Raw genomic sequence first — 11,315 nt, 5'->3', positions numbered from 1 at the left:
TTCCAAAATATATTAATAGCGTCATCAATTCACCTATCTTTTATAATCCATTACGTCACTGCGTTCTTTCTTCCGATGGAGATTGACTCTGTTTGTCGGTCTCTTGCTGCAGGACATGAAACGAGAAGATGAACCGGTCAAGAATGGATCACAGGTCCAGAACGGAGGAGACTGTCATGCATGAAACTCTTGGGTATTTGCTGAATCTGAAATGGCTACAGGCTGCTCTTAGCCAGTCATAATTACATATATTAAAAAGTATACACAGGAACAAAGCTTCTCCTGTCCTCATGGTGTAAATACAACACAATAATTACTTGGCGCCATGCCATTATTAAGGTCTTGATTTATACTTCAAGTTTCACGTTTGTGTTAATCATCATTACCGAAAGGCAGAATAAGAAAATCAATTGCAGGCTTCAATATTTATTAAAATGGCTGTGAGGGAATGACATCGTTCTGCTACATATATTGTTCTTCTGTACTAATTTTGTCTCTATGGATACAGCATCAATTCAATGCCTACAGAGCAGATACACAGCAAATCGAACTGGATCATTATTGGTTACACTGGTTACACTACAGATGAACTACCAACAGTATATTACCATTAACAATTACAGGAATTCATTTCTTATTCTAGAGCAATAAAGACTGTTTTTTAGAGTATGACATTTATTTTCTCATGTATATTGTGACAAGTGTACACGTCTGATTTTACTGAACTGGCATCATCAAACATAGGCAATTAAGATGTTAAACTATGGAGCTGGAGCTGTTGATTTAGTGCTCCATATTATTGGAAATTGAGGTATTAATGAATTCTCACAGGGAGAATATGAGCTTCGCAAAAGCCATTCAGATTCAATGCAGCAACCGCACTCATCTGCTGATCAATCTTCTCTGTAATGAAAAAGCACCGTGGGACTCAACAAATTCTCAGAGCAAATGAATAAAAATTAACCTTTACAATGCACTACTTTCATTTACTCAATCCCTTGATTTAATCGGGAATAAATGTGGTTTTAAACTATTTAGAGCAACTTTAAATTTCTTTTTTTTCTTTCTTTCTTTTTTCTTATTTTCTTTTTTTTGTGTGTCTTTATTTAACTGCACTTTAATAAAACAAAATGTCCAGGAGATTATGGGCATTTTGGAAGCTTCAAATCAAAAAAAAAAAAAAAAAAAAAAAAAAGTCTACATGCGACTTTGCAAATGTAGAATCTTGCATAATGCTGTATTTTATTTGGAAAAAAAGCACTACATTTTTTTTTTTTGCTGCTTCATATTGCATTTGCTATTGCATATTATTTCAGATGGACTCCTTGTAAAGAAGCGCCTGTGCAGCTGATTTTTAACTGGGTAGAGATATTAACTTGAAGCAGAGCATGCCATTGATCTGATGGCTCAATTACAGTGCTGTTTCATTACTGTTAATAGTTATGAGTAGAAGCAATATTGGGTTAAACACCGGAACAAATGAAATGAATTATAACTGCATAATGAAATCCAATTTCTTCATGATTATCTTTAAGGTCAATGGGGTCCCTCAACGAATCTCAAGGGGTTCCTCCAGTTTCATTTTCAAAACCCCTACAGGTTCCTTCATTTTACACTGTGCCAGCCATTTAACCCATACTGTAATTCCTGCATTACTACTCCTAAAGAAGGTCCCATATTATTTGGTTTATAAAAATTGGTTTTCAGATCTACTGTGTTGCAGGATGGGAAAAATGCTCTTTTAAAAGAAACAATATCCTGAATGAATGTGAAGTCCTCAAAGGTAGAATCCTCACCACAATGGATGCTGATTGGCTGGCAACACCAGTTGTTCTCTGTTTAAATTTCTGCAAACTGGCATGATTGGAGGGGTTTAAGTAATTTAAGGAAGCCTATCATGACCAAGTGTATGTCTACTGCCCCACCCAGGCCAGTTGTTCTGTAGGACAGTAGTGGTTCTATCTTCCTCTCATTGTTACTGAGTGCTGGATACTGGCTGGATGCTCCAAATGCTAACTGTTAGCATTTGGAGAGGATCGGAGGAAAAGCAGAAGCTAGCCACAACATTGCCTGTCAGCTTTCTTTTGGAGAAAGGCGTTGGTGAACACATGCGTACATGTGTTCAGTGAAGAAACTAATAACAGCAAACTCCATCAATCTACTGCCATCTCTGTAGTGGCCACTGCTTCTCTGGGGTGGAGTGCAAAAGTTAACAGATCTCTCTGGTTGTTGATAACAGGAAAAATACAGTTATGATAAGTAATTTGAGTAAAACTATCATCCATGTGCAGAGAGAAATAATATTTTTTTTCTCAAAATGGGTGAGCTGTTCCTTTAATCTGAAACTGTATGTAAAAAGGGATGGAAATTTGAAAATTATTTAAATCCAGCCAATTCCAGCCATAACAGTGTCTGCATTAATCATCTTTGATCCTATAAATCTAGAGGAAAAGCCGAACTCCTAAAATAGCGGCCCTTCAATTGTCCTATACTAAAGTGTTATTGGTGTATATGTATTGCTATATTACACTAAAGCTGTTGATACTTTATGCTTGGCTATGCAAGTATTTGGGCTAGGTCATGTGGTCTCTCTCCACGGTGAATGCCTTTCTAACCGTCCATACTATCAAAGATAATCACAACAGGAGGCCCTTCCTTTCTCTGGCTCTCTTATGGCTGCCAGTTATTGACCCTTCTTGTCACATCATGTACATGCTTACACTCTGTATTGCCATTTAAGCACATAATTAATCACTGGGGTAGTGTTTTGTGACTCGTGGCGAGATGCAGGCACTGCAGACTTGATAAATCACCCGCAGGTCGAAGCACATTCTGCGCCAAAGGCTTTTGAACAAAATACAGCCACCTATGAGACTGAGATCAATGAGGCTCTTGACCTGCTCTCACAGACCTCCAGGTGGAGGTTATAAAAACCTGGGAGTAGTCAGCTCATAGAGGAACAGGCAGTGACTAAGTACAGTTATTTTACACTCTTGAGGTGAGTATTTCCTCTAGAAGAGATAAAACCGGTACGGTGCGCTTTTTAAAACAGTCGTGAGTTATGGTGTGTATTCCTTGAGAGCAAGGTTGGAATGGAGATTTCAAGCCCGTAAGCTATAGAAAAAAAACATTATGTTACGTAGCAAATGTCACAGATTTATTTTTGGGGATAAATAATGTACCAAACCAAAGGAGAGGGCTGACAAATTGTTCCTGGTGTTTGTCAGCCTGGCTGTTAGGCTATAATCAAGTTGCTGCTGCAATCATGATGTAAACATTAGGGTTCAAGCAACATGGGTCGATGAAGGCCAGTGATGATAATATGTTAAGATTGAAGCTGCTGATTAGCTTCCATTTTTGTGCTGTTATTCAATATCTTTAATTTTATCATTTGCATGCCAAAGGATTTTGTTCTCTTACTTGTCACGCTCCAGGGTATCAGGGTGGAAATGCCTTCAGACTGTCATGGGACACTAAAACCAGTGCTAGTGTATTTATGGAGATATTGCACCTCCAAGAATATGTAAGGTCACCTCCAGGGGGGCGACGTAGAGTGCTAACACTGGGCTAAACAGGGTCAGGTGAACAATGGTTGATGGGACTTTTCCAGAGAATTGACTCTTTAAATTATATAGTTAAATTATATTAATAGTTTTTTTTTTTTTTTTTTTTTCACTGTGTTTGAGTGAAAATGAGCAGACGCTGGTTAAGAAGATCCACATTTCTATGTGCTTAGATGAATGAAATCTGGAACAGTTTAGGAAAAAAAAAACACTTTTTTCAACCCTCAATTTCACGTGAACTTATAGTGATCAATTTATAGCATTTAGCCGCATTGACATATATACTACTTTGTTTAGCAAGTGCTCAGCACTACCCCCAATGGCCAAAAGACTGTAGTGCGCTCATTTTTTCTGTCTCACAGCAGTCAGTGGCTGTGGTTATGCTTTCTCTCTTTATAAACTTTGCTAAAAAATCTCCACTGAAAGCCAAACTCATGAATTCTTTCAGCAACCACGAGGAGTAAAAAGGGAAGAACCTCCATCATAGGTGGACGACACCAAGTGGACCATATTAAATTTTTGATAAAATGTAGTGCTGACAAACCAGTATATCATACCAACCCTCATAATCATGTTGCATTAATCATTAAAAGACAGTAAAAGGAGAGGAGACATGGAAGTTTCAAACAGAGATGCCACATATGAGAAACAAATGCCCCTGTTGCTGATATGGAAATAAGAGGAGTGCCACCAGCATAGTGTAATCAAAGACAGAAAAACAGAGAGAGAGAGAGTAGAGTCCCTGAAGACAGTTGAGTGCGAGAGCTAATAATCAGTTTGTTCTTTGCTGATTACAGGCTAATCATGGCCCAAACACAGGCCCACCATCGCCTGGAATAAATTTACGAATGTTGTTCGCTTCCGTTCCATCTCTCCTTCTCTGTCACGTGATGAGCAATCTGTGGGAAGAACAGAATGAAATCAGTGTGTATTATCTATTAAGAAGCTTCCCTGGGGTTCCGAGGGTGATAATATTTATGCTATTAAGCCTCCTCATTTGCATCCAAATGTACACGCATGAAAGCAAGAGTAAACACAAAAGCCAAGAGTAAAACAAAGACAAGCAAGGGCCTCAGTGGATCGTCTCACTCCAACCTTAACCTACAATAAACATGAAAATAATGTGTATTGCACAAATTAAGTGTTTGCATCAAACAGTTTTCTTCCATCTCATGCTGAAAAGTGCCACCACACCAAGACTGGATGACTGGGAACCTAAACTCTAAAGCCATCAGTTATCACTGTGCCTGAAACCAGTGGCTCTGTCAGAAAGCCGGTGCAAAGCTGAGCAGAATCTCTCAGGTTCCTTAGAACGGAACCATGCATCTCCCTTTCATTAGCCACATGTAGCACACTGGAGGACGGCAAATTGGGCCGAACTAATTACAATTTAAACGAAACCATAATTGGACATTTTGCGCTTGTCACAAGATGAGAGACAGATGGGTTTGTAATTGCATTACAAGTCTGACATCATGGTGGTGTGTTCCACTGCACACCTCCCATGCCCTTCATGGAGTAGTGGTGAGAAGTGGCCCACGTTCAAAAACAATTTACTGTTGATTTCCATAATCACCCTGGCAGTGTTGACACCACGATGCTTTATCAACCAAATCAGGATAAATCACCACACTTGTCAGCATAATAGTAAAAAAGTAGTGGCAAAACGGGGGAGACATCTGGAAAATTTATGGGCTGAATTTACACCTTTAAAAAAAGTAATCAGCGACACTTTTGTGCAAATAAATGCCTAATCTTGCTATGTTTTATGGATGATTGATACAAAACAGCTCTGATTCAACCTACACAACCTTTAGGGATGGCTATTACCAGAGAGGTCCCAGTACAATTTTATCATTATATTTGGGCTACAGTGTGATAACAATGTTTTTCAGTGCAAATTGGGTTTGATGTATTCTATTATTTCACTTTTCATCCGAGAGCAATGAAATGTCCAAGTCAATTATACCTGTGAGTACAGTAAAACGAATAGCAAGAAATCAGTTACTACAGCAAACTGAATGACTATACCAGCCATTTTTCCATGTTTAGATGGAAAATGTTTACATTTCTGCTGCTCTTCTTCGAAAGTAAGCAGTGGTATTTTAGAACTCAGATATCATTTTTCCTGCTTTTTATCTAGCTGTTCGTTTCCATTCATTCCACTACGATATGAAAATTAACTTTCAGAGACTTCAGACTTTCTTCACACCAGTATTCCATCACCATAATAAAGTCGTCCACCTTAGTTTTCCTAAAAGCAGCAGCACTGTTGTCTTTTGATCACTTGAAGTTGGATGGAGTGAAACGGTCTTGCCAGAAAATAGTCCCAAAGGAAACATTTCCTTAGACAGCCATATTATCAGTTGTGTGGTTTATGAATGGTGATGACTTTGTTAGCCACAGAAGCAGAACATTATAAGGTGGCTGTTTCAACAAAAATACACATTTGAAAATTGAAGGATTTTGATTCGATCTTGTGAAATCTTTACCCATGCATGAATTCAAAAACTGTTATGTAAATGTGATGTAAAATTTGGGGAAATTAAGTAACCTTAACCTTGACGTTCATTGTACAAAGTTAGAGGAGTCACCTTTCCCTCCTTAGCCCACAGTGCTCTACACAGGTGGTACCTGTGCTGATTTTGTCCCATCCCCATTATAATCAGATACAGTGCAACATGCTATTAGTAAGATGCAGATATGATGAAAGATAGCTATGCAGGGAGACATTCCACCTACAAGAATATGTGCTTCCACCTCCAGGGGGTGACAAAGAGAAGTAAAACTGGGCTAAACAGTATTGAAATGAACAGCACACAATGGGATTTGGGATGAGTATTTGGATGAGTTTGTCTCTGAGCTTCAGTTTGAAAAGTTCTGAATGAGCTGTTTGTGCTGCTGCATCACTGACTTCATGGGCTTTTTGTTTGTTTGGGGCTCAGTTCAGTGATCTGTACTGAGGTTCACACAGCATACGCTATTTAACTGAGCTACAAATGTAAAATCTGGCTATTAGTTCCATAAATGTGGTTAATTTGCAGCAGTAATGTTATTCCAGACTATGTGAACAAGCCCAAGCCTTCAACAGCTTGACATGTGTGTTTGTGTGTGTTAGCATTCCAACACTCAACTCGCTACAAAGATGGCGTTTTATAGCATTGACCACCATGTAATCCACTTTTTTGCAAGTTTTGAAAGTACTAAGCCTGCCCCCAATGGCCACAGGCCTGTACTGCACTCTTTCTTACACTTTTTTTTCTGCCAAAGCGGTCAGTGGACGTGGTTTGGCTTTCTCTCTCTCTACAGGCTTTGGTGTAATACCGTTTGGAGAATTCAGAGCAAGGTGGTCATGTGTACACTTGAGGGACTGGCTGCTAAACTGGTTGGCAGATAGTGGGTGAAGGACAGATTTCAGAGGCAGTCAATCCAGATGCATTTGAGGACTATAATTAGGGAAAAGTAGTCTAGACCGGTGGTTCTCAGATGGGGATATGTGTACCCCTAATAGAGTTCTCATCGGGCCTGAAAATTAAGACCCGACCCGACCCGGGCCGGACTGGGCCAGCCCGAGGCCCGACCCGACCCGACTAATTAGCCGAACTTTAGGCCCGACAGCCCGATAAAGCCCGAAAAAAAACAAAACAAAACAAAAAAAAACCCACCAAATTCGCCATTATTTAGCAGAGCCGGTCGGCCGCGGCACCGGGGCACCATCAGTCGGTATCAGGCGAGCCGGCCGTGGCACCGGCCAGCATCAGGCAGCTCACCTGTCAGATCCGGCAGACCTGACCGGGTGGGCGCGGTGCCGGACGATGCCGCGGCAGGCCCGCCTGATGGCGACTGATGGTGCCGCGGCATGTGCGGGTCAATACGGTAGTCTAGAAAACTGGAGATTTTTTTTTTCTCGTGCGCCCCCAAGTAGATTGCGCCCTGGGCAGTTGCACCGCCCATAGCAGAAACCGTCCCTGCTGCCGAGTCTGCCAGCACAGCAGGATACTGCTGCAACTCTCTCTCACTTGTTTGCGCTGCGCTCGCACAGCTGGTTGTCTGTCTGTCACTGAAAGTTTAGCCTCCAAATCCAATCCAGTCTCTCTCCACCAGTCACATAAAAATGAAACGTCATAATCAATAACACAACACATAATTCTATTTTTTTATTAAAAAAAAAAAAAAAAAAAAAAATCCCCCACAGAACCCGAAGCCCGACCCGACCCGCCCAATTCACGTAAATTTTAGGCCCGACCCGACCCGAAAATGTCGGGTCGGGTCGGGTCGGGTCGGGTTCGGGCAGAATATGAGAACTCTAACCCCTAAGGGTACATGGGAGTACTGCAGGGGATACGTAAGATATCTTTTACAATGTTAATTTAAACAAGACGAGTTATGCACAATTCCAAAAAAAAAAATCAGCCTATGCTATAAAAAGTTCAACAAAAAAATGTAAATTCAAGTGTGATAAAGGACATTTTATCTTCAGTTTTCCCTCCAGGTTTCCTGAAGCTGTCCGATGTGTGTGTTTGTGGTTTAAATCTGCTGCTGTGCTCATTAAGTGAGGACATTTGTTCACTATGACCGGGAAGACGAGATAAAAATCCAGAAAATGGATTAGTGGTTGAAACATAGCAGCTGAGAACAAGGAGAAAGAAGAGAAAAAGAAGCAACAACAGAAGCAACCAAATGTCTTCAGTATCAGGTTGCTGTGTCCGACACCTGTGCAGCTGTGGTGAACCTCTTTGCACAGATTTTTTTTTTTCCATCAGTATTTTCTCTTGCACTGGTCAGGGGATACTTGGCTAGAAAAAAAAATATTTCAGAGGGGGTACATTATTGAAAAAAGTAGAGAGCCACTGCTCTAGACCAACACGGGAGATGACATGTTAAGTGTTGCAGCAACTTTTCAGTAGCAACCTACCAAAGCCGGCACCCTGTCACTGTTTCATTTCATTCTCACCAGCTGGTTCACAGTGAGGTGCACGCTAAACAGTCAGAGTGCCCACCTGAGACGTTTGTCAGAGCGCTGCCAAGTATATTTACATCCATGTGGGTTGAGAGAGAAGTGGAACGAGGGTGATATTAGAGCTGGCTGAGGCTGCTCACCATGTTTGCTTGTTTGCATGACAGCAAAGAAGTGCTTCGAAAAGTTAGTTAAATTATTTACTCTATTTGGTGACGGAAAAAACCCTTGTGATTAATTATTGCTTCAGAATTTTATACCAGCTACTCTTGAGAAGGCGGCCTATGTAACTTACAACAATATTGGGTAATACTTTAACTTGAAGTGCATTGTTATGCATTAACAGCAGATTATAAGCCTATTACAATATAATACGATATATGGAAATTGCATTTTATCTAACATCATGTCATGAAATATTCAGCTGCCCCATAAAGTAGTAAGCCACCAGGAGGTTTTACACATTGTGTTTATTAGCCTGTATCCTGCTCTGATTATAATTACCACACACTCGTATTGGGTTTAAAATACACTTGTGTGTCCTTATAATGCCTTATGAGCACCACTCCAAGTTAAGTGTTACCCAATATTTATATTCATTTGAAAAGAAAGGCTGAATCTTTCCCACCGATACGAGGGGAGAGTAAACTGAGGACACCATCAGTGGGTTTACCTTCTACTAATCCCCGCTTATCAGAAATAAATTGAACATCCTGTATCAAGTAGCCTAAGGTACAGTAAACAAAATATTTAGCCGGGGCTAAAGCTTCATCCTGCAGAAAGCAGACGTGTGTGTTTTTAACCGTTTTTTTGGACACACTGCTAATATATGGCCCCTGTGGCTGCCAGCATTGCCATAGCAACACTATTCATGTCCCCAGTCTGAAATTATGGCTGGCGTACAGTCGGGGCTATAACTAGGATATCTGATTTGGGGTTTGTGTGCGATAATAATGACAAGCATCTGGTAATTTAGTTTCTTTTGTTGCCAGCTTGTACCTAACATGAAGCTCTATACGCTGGACATGCTGGATATAAAATGTTTTGGTTGATAAGGTCGAGAAAATGACAAAAAAAAAACAAACAGCTATTTTCACAATCAAACACCATAACAGCCTCTGGTGAAGCTTGTGACAATATTATAACAGGTGACAATATTCCTCATTTACCTTCGCTGAGGTGGTTCCCTTCATCTGTGCTTTGTTCTGCAGACTTTATCAGCAGTAATCCCTGACCTTTGCTATTCATACCCTCTGTCAGGAAATGATTGACTCTTCCAATCCCTATAAAAAAAACATTCATATTAATTTAGGCTCAAAGCAGGTGCAGGGCACTTTTTGTGGCTTTATTTGAAGGATCAGAAAATCCCATCGAGATCAAAATGAAACTGCTAAACCCCAAACTTCAATTGAAGTTTGATATCATCCTCCAGCAAACATGAGTGGATTTGGTTTTAATAGCTGCCTTTAATCCCTGCAATGCGATTTAACTCGAAAAAGTGCGGGTCAATGATGAAAAACTCGAAAATATGATTATGTTATCCAGAAATATTTGAACCCTAGAGAATTACCTGTCACGGGCTGTGAAGGAGGGATGAATAGCTCAAATTCTCATTCGGAATTACATTCTGTTCCTTTGTATACAAATCGGCTTACTCATTGTTTTGACAGATTGCACAACAATGCTGTTAAAATTCAGCTCAGGCTCCAGCCGCCGTACTGAGAAATCTATTGGAAGTGGAACAGAGGTTCGGAAATTGTACACGAACAACTGTGCACACCGGATCCTGTATGCAAACATGCATACACAAGCAGGGCCAACACACACACACACACACACACACACACACACACAAGCATTGCAATGCCAAAACCCATGAGCATTATAATTACATGCATGCTTTGCCCTGACTTTGAGTCTTAACATTTTTTAGGCAGAAAATTAAAATCCTGCACACCCACTGTTTTAAAACAACAGCAGCAGTGGTAACCCTGTTATCGGCACATTATTATGAGAAAGATTTACGGGCTAAATTTCTCTTTAGCGCTCTCAGGTGATCTCAAGTGCCCTCTGGCGGCCATATTGGAGGTCAGCAGCTCTTGGATGCTGTGGATAGCTTGCATGCTTGCGTTGCAAAAAAAAGCAACCTAAACTTTGCCATCGCTAGTGGAGACTGGAGGGTAGTAGATAGTAGCTGGACAGTTTTGCAGGTCACATGTCCATCCGTTTGCAAGTGAGCAAAGCCCATAGAGATTTAAAGTTGAACCACATCCACTGACTGCTGTGAAACAGAAAAAAAGAGTGCAGTAAAGTCTTTTCGCCACTGGGGGCAGTACTAAGTACTTTCTAAACAGAAGAATATACGGTGGTTAATGGGGCTATATTCTGTAAAATTATTAGTATATTTGATTCTGAGTATTTATCAATAACTGGACTGTTACTGTTATTGTTACATGGCCCAATATTTGCAAGGAAGACAGAATTATAAAGTCCCTCTCACATTTCTATTTAAATCCATGAAATTTCACTTTGTCAGTCACTGACTCCCAGTCAAATTTGTGCAAAAGATGAAAAACACAGTATGCCCGGTTGCAAAGCAGTTACCCTCATGCAACTGCATCCCGTTTCACTGCAAAATGTGAACCCTTTTTTTTTCACGATACAATATGCAGATATGACTGCGCCTTAAGCTGACGTGAAACTGATGGTTGCAAAATTATGGAAATTTCATTGGGTTTCCACCAGCACTGGGTTTAAAATCAATCCTGGGCTACCTTTGTGAGCTTCTCCCCACT

This window comes from Myripristis murdjan, chromosome 11 (assembly GCF_902150065.1).
Source record: "Myripristis murdjan chromosome 11, fMyrMur1.1, whole genome shotgun sequence".
NCBI classification, from domain to species: domain Eukaryota; kingdom Metazoa; phylum Chordata; class Actinopteri; order Holocentriformes; family Holocentridae; genus Myripristis; species Myripristis murdjan.
Note: the sequence above shows the minus strand (reverse complement) of the source record.